The following is a 7,073-nucleotide window of genomic DNA, read 5'->3' as shown; positions in this document are numbered from 1 at the left end:
AATAAGAAATATATCGCAGAAATGTGAAGATACTTTAAAATGAGATTGGGGAGGGGTCTTAAAACCAAAATTAAAATTATAAAAGATATGAAAAAAGTAAGAACTATTATGGTTAATTAATGTTGTAGTTTGGCTAATGATAATAAATTATATATATATATATGTATATATATATATATATATATATATATATATATATATATATATATAAAGCATATATATATATATATATATATATGTATATATATATATATATATATATATATATATATATATATATATATATATATATATAAAGCATATATATATATGTATATATATATATATATATATATATATATATATATATATATACATATATATATATATATATATATATATATATATATATATATATATATATATATATATATATAACAATGCAGCCGTTTATTGTCCAGTGCAAGAAAGCCTTGTACATGTGAGTGCATGTCTGGGGTTTGGCCAGTTTTAATCACCACACTAACCAGTACGGAATTGTGATGATAAGAGACTTTCATCTGATTGGTCACAGCAAACCAACCTAGTATGGGTGGCCCTGACTAGTATAGCTTTGCTAATCCTGGCCATAACAAACCCCTTCAACAAGTTACGGTATCCCCACTCAGTGAGAGAGAGAGAGAGAGAGAGAGAGAGAGAGAGAGAGAGAGAGAGAGAGAGAGAGAGAGAGAGAGAGAGAGAGATGGTATCTGAAATCACTCTTGTTAAGGCCGTGGATGAATTGACACAAGCTGTATAAAAAGATGAATGAGAATGGGTCTTTTGGAGGCGTGCTTAAAAATATAGGCATTCCTGCAATATAGGCCTAGCATTAATTCCGTTATTCCCTACACCATTTTTTATGAAAATCATCATGCATGAAGCTTCCGGAAATATACGTAGATGTTGAAAACCATTCTGTGACCCTTACTAATGTAAGCCTTTATTTACAAGAAGGTCTATGATTTATTTTATGCCAACTAGAAGGCTAAACAAATTGATAAGATGACAATCAAATCATGGTTTCTTATAATGAAAATAATAAATTAAAGTAATTCACTTGAACAACAACAACAACAACAACAACAACAACAACAATAATAATAATAATAATAATAATAATAATAATAATAATAATAATAATAATAATAATAACGTACCCTAATTGAAAGGTGATCTGGCTAGGCCTATAGCTATGAAAATGCATTTTCATAAATAGCATTTTTTAATTAGATGGTTGTGGGCCTATATGGTAATGTCCCTGATTGATGATCGCCAGACTTGGGTTGGAGTTCCGCTCAAACTCGTGAGTTCCTTTAGTCGCCACAACCTTACCATCCTTGTGAGCTAAGAATGGGAGTTTGGGGAGCCTACAAGTCTCTGCTCAGTCACCAGCACTCATTGCCTGGCCCTCCTTGGTCCTATCTTGAGTGGAGAATATGATCATATGGATATATGGTCAGTCTCTAGGGCACTGTCCTGCTTGATGGGGCAATGTCACTGTCCCCTTGCCTCTGCCATTCATGAATGGCCTTTAGACCTATAAACATAAGGTAGCTTATTGATCTGTAGTAGGGGGTGTAAGGACACTAACACAGTACAGAAAACCCTCTACCAAACTATAAACACAAGGCAGCCGACCCTTTAATGTAAGGATTAACGGTGGGGAAGAAGATTAAGATTAAATGAGTCTGTTTACAACTGTGATTTTAATGGCTATCTGCAGCAAAATCTAATGTTTAATTAAAAAAAATATATTTTTAAAGTCCAATGGGCTCGTTGTCCTTTCAATTATGTTTTAATTTCTATAATTTCAGACCGTATGGTGTTGTAATACAGTATAATGTTATATACTATGATATAGCAAAATAATGATATCAAAGTATAAAACAGTTGGATTCATAATCGTCAGGGTTGCCAGTTTGGCCTTTTTTCCGGCCAAAAAAACTCAAATTTGACCTTTTGTGTTTAAATAGGTTGGCCTTTAGTAATATGAAAAAAGCCGAGCCTTAAATACTATATTTTTGACCTTTTTCTATTAATGGGTTGACCTTTTAAAGCCTCTGTTGATTAGAAATTGACCTTTTCTCATTTAGAAAACCTGGCAACTCTGATAATCGTTTAGTATAATATGTAAACATTGTTGTATTTGGTGCCGTATCTCGGGCCCGTGAAATCGTGTAAACGTGACGGCTTTAATATATTTCCCTCTTCTTTCTATATTTTCTATTTATGCCTTTAATGAAAATTATGGTAATTTTATTACCACTTTAAAAGGGTGTAAAATGAATAGAGTATATTTCTCGAATTAGACATTTTCAACACCAGAATATTCAAAATCAAATTCACTAATCTGCAACTGTCAACTCAGTTGCGTTAGTTGAAATTTGTATTAGTGATGTGAAGTTCGTATTCGCGGTCTCGACAATTTAATGTTATTTTTTGTGTTAAATTTGCTAGTGTTACTTTATTTTTCTTAAGTACCAATTATATATAGCAGCGAAGAGCTTATAATGCAATTACCGGCCCCCAGATCATCAAGATAGACTAAATATCCCCAATTTTATGTGACATTTCTTCATTGTGTATTTCAAGATGGCACCCGTGGATGAAAAATCCACAGAGCTTCATATAGAAGTTATATTGGAAATAGATGTTAATTTAGTTTAATTTTGTCTCCGTTATTTGAAAATGTCAGACAAGTTTTGGGTATCACTTCGTAACGTTATGACAAGTTTGGATAGCCCTCGTTGGTCTAGGAAGAACTTAATGGGTAAGTGTTAAAACTGTCCTCCTAGGTTACTTGTTACTTACTTGTTTTGAGTTTAAATCCAACCCTCCACTGAAGTCGAGTGAACTACTTCTCGGGCGGGTCCATATCAATCATCTAACGAAACACTTTCATTATAACTTATACAATTCTTTGATTGTAGCATCTTCCAAACCATATGATCTTGTGAAAAGTAATGTCTTTAGTTTCTTCTTAAATTCAATTGCTCCCTTTAGGTCCTTCATTTCAGTTGGCAGTTTATTATAATGTCTAGGCGCACAGTAGCTAAAAGCCCTTGCACCAAATTTACTATTTGTTCTTGGTTCAGATAGCCTATGTTTGTGACTCATGTGTCTTATGTTAACATTTGTTTCTAGTTCTAGTTTGTTCAGGCATTCTTTTAGATATTTTGGTTCATTTTGGTTCAGTATCTTAAACGTTAGTAAGAGTAGCTTGTATTCAATTCTCGCCTTTACCGGCAGCCAGTGTAATTTAATTAGTGCAGGGGTAACTCTTTCCCTATTGTGTAGTCCTTTTATTAATCTAGCGGCTCTGTTTTGTACGCTCTGAATTTTCTTCAGCTGATAATTGGGTAAGCCATAGAACAGTGAGTTGCAGTAATCAATTCTTGAAAATATGTGGTGATTAATGAGTATGGCCATAGATTTTTCATCTAAGTATTTACTAATAAATGCTATGTTTCTAATATGATAGTTACAATTTCTTACCATATTATTTATATGTTCATTCATTGTCAGTCTATCATCCATGATTACTCCAAGATTTCTGACAGATTTCTTTAAGTCAATGATCGATTGACCTATTTCAATTCTTTGGAAGCATTCGATTCTTTTTTATATCTTTTTCATTTCCAAATATAATACATTCACTTTTATCTTCATTGAGCTTGAGCTTTTTTGTTAACATCCAAGCCTTAAGGTCATTTATTATTTCATGTATCTTTCTTTTAGCTTCATCAACTGATTCAATTGGGAAATAGAATTGTGTATCATCAGCGTATATTTTAAACTGTGAGTTTCAAGTATATTTGCCGGTTCAATTGTGTAAATTTCAAACAGGAGAGGACCTAGTACAGTTCCTTGAGGCACCCCTTTGGTTAGTTTTCTTGTCTCAGATTCAACATTTGATATTACTACTTTAACTTTGCGGTTTTCAAGATAACTCACAAACCAGTCATATGCTCGTTCTACGATGCCCACAGCTTTAAGGTCTTCCATTAGATATGTATGTTCTACAGTATCAAATGCTGCACTTGGATCAAGCATCACAAGAATGCAACACTTGCCATTTGTTATAATTTCTGTTAGGGTCATTTTTAATCGCTAACACTGTTGTTTCTGTGGAGTAATTTTCTCTGTATGCAGATTGATCATCAGGTATGGCATTAGATTTTTTTCAAATGTTTCCAGGTTTGTTCGTGTACAGCAGTTTCAATAATTTTGGAAAAATATGACAGATTTGATATTGGCCTATATGAACTTAAATTGTCTGCATGACCTTTTTCTTTATACACAGGCTTGACACATGCAACTTTTTCACAATCAGGGAAAACTGCGTGTTAGACTCATATTTACCATGTTTCGGTAGGTCACTTGTAGTCTGGTGAAATTTTCTGCCTCTTTTACATCGTTAATTGGAAATGGGTCGTTTCCGCAGTAGGTTTTTTTTTACTTTCTTTATTATTCTCATATAATCACTCTGACCTTACTCTTTGAATACCCTTAGCTTACTTACACCTGTTGCTGATGTATTCCTTCGTTCTGTTGTGCCGATATTGTGAAAACTGGAGCAGATTTGATTTATTTTTTCTTCAAAATAATCAATAAAATCATCTGCTAGGCATTTAGGATCATCAGTTATGTCAGGCAATACTATTTCTGTCTTTAGACCTAATAGTTTCTTTAGGTTCATATGTATTTTCCGTGGGTCATTTTCATTGCACACTTTTTTATAATAGGCCTTTTTTTCACTAAGATAAGGTAATAGTAGCGATTTCTAGCTGCTTTGTAATGTTGCCAGTTTTCAATATTTTTATTTCTTTTCCATTTATCCTCCATTTTTCTTTTTCTCTTCATGTAATTCATTATCAAACCAGTTCGATTTTACTTTAATTGTGATTATTTTTGTTATTTCCGGGCACCTATTATTATAATTAGTTGCAAGTATAGTTTTACTTCTATCAGTAATGCAGTTTATACAGGATTGCCTCTCTACGAGGGTGTGATTCTCTTCACAGTTACAGACTGGTGTTATCCCTTTTATATCCTCTAGGCTTTGTTCAATGAACTCTTTTGCATCAAAGTTAGTCTTAATTCTGTATGTGATTTCCTTTTGTATTGCATTATTTTTTCTAACATCTATTTCAAAACACATTAAAGAATGTGCCAAATTATTTGGTGTATGTGTAGGCAAAGGAAAAATGAGCCATAACCAGAGAGAGAGGAAGCTAATGTAGTACTATCAGGCTATTATTATTATTATTATTATTATTATTATTATTATTATTATTGTTTCGGTTATTATTTATGTTGATATGGTTGTTATTATTATTTTTGTTGTTGTTGTTATTAGCTAAGCTACAACCACAGTTGGGAAAGCTGGATGCTATAAGAACCAATGGCTCCAACAGGGAAAAATAGCCCAGTGAGGAAAGGAAATAAGGAAAGGAACAAACTATAAGAGAAGTAATGAACAATTAGGATGAAATATTTTAAGAATAGCAACAACATTAAAGAGATCTTTCATATATAAACTATAAAAAAAGAATTATGTCAACCAGTTCAGCACAACATAAAAACATTTGTTATTATTATTATTTTTATTATTATTATTATTATTATTATTATTATTATTATTATTGAGTTAAAAGTAATGGCTGCATCGGCAGAGTTTATTTTCTTATCCAATTTTTCTATTTTCCGGATAATTCTCTTCTCTAGAGCGCTGCAATCAGCCAGCAGACTTGAAAAATTCATCAGTCGGGTGAATGACAAAATCGGGAAGACTTTTCAAGTATATTCTCACAAAATACAAGTAAAACTTTTGGTACAAAATAGTAAAAACTACAACGCGTTTCGAGGATAAGTCCTTCCTCTTCTTCAGGTAGAGAGTGAGGTGGATGCTGCAGTCGGGTGGTATTTATACCCAGGATCAGGATTACAAGTGAAAGGGCGGGAATTTTCATTGGTTTTCATTGGTTGATCGGAGCTGATATGGTATGGTGTCTGGTGTACGACGATCTCGGCCGGGAATACCAGTCTGTGACGTCATCGGGGGACCTGAATTTTGATTGGCTGAGGCGCGCCTCAGCCAATCAAAATTCAGGTGCCTCAGCCAATCAAAATTCAGGTCCCCCGATGACGTCACAGACTGGTATTCCGTCATCGGGGGACCTGAATTTTGATTGGCTGAGGCACCTGAATTTTGATTGGCTGAGGCGCGCCTCAGCCAATCAAAATTCAGGTCCCCCGATGACGTCACAGACTGGTATTCCCGGCCGAGATCGTCGTACACCAGACACCATACCATATCAGCTCCGATCAACCAATGAAAACCAATGAAAATTCCAGCCCTTTCACTTGTAATCCTGATCCTGGGTATAAATACCACCCGACTGCAGCATCCACCTCACTCTCTACCTGAAGAAGAGGAAGGACTTATCCTCGAAACGCGTCGTAGTTTTTACTATTTTGTACCAAAAGTTTTACTTGTATTTTGTGAGAATATACTTGAAAAGTCTTCCCGATTTTGTCATTCACCCGACTGAGGAATTTTTCAAGTCTGCTGGCTGATTGCAGCGCTCTAGAGAAGAGAATTATCCGGAAAATAGAAAAATTGGATAAGAAAATAAACTCTGCCGATGCAGCCATTACTTTTAACTCAACCTGCCTAAAAGAGGGTCTCCTACCACGATATTATTATTATTATTATTATTATTATTATTATTATTATTATTATTATTATTATTATTATTATTATTATTATTAAACATTTGCTGCAAGTTTGAATTTTTGAAGTTCTACCGATTCAACTACCTGATTAGGAAGATCATTCCACAACTTGGTTACAGCTGGAACGAGAGGATCACTCAATAGAGTGCAAACCTCCGCCACGGCAGCTTATTTCTCGACCTTTTTCTCGACCATAACCTTTGACCTTAACATATATCAAATTGGCGTGGATTTTCACACACTCAAATATGAACCAAGTTTGAAGTGTCCGTGACAACGATGTCTAAACTTGTGGCGGATTACGTGAATTGGAC

Source organism: Palaemon carinicauda, chromosome 6 (assembly GCF_036898095.1).
Source record: "Palaemon carinicauda isolate YSFRI2023 chromosome 6, ASM3689809v2, whole genome shotgun sequence".
NCBI lineage: Eukaryota > Metazoa > Arthropoda > Malacostraca > Decapoda > Palaemonidae > Palaemon > Palaemon carinicauda.
Note: the sequence above shows the minus strand (reverse complement) of the source record.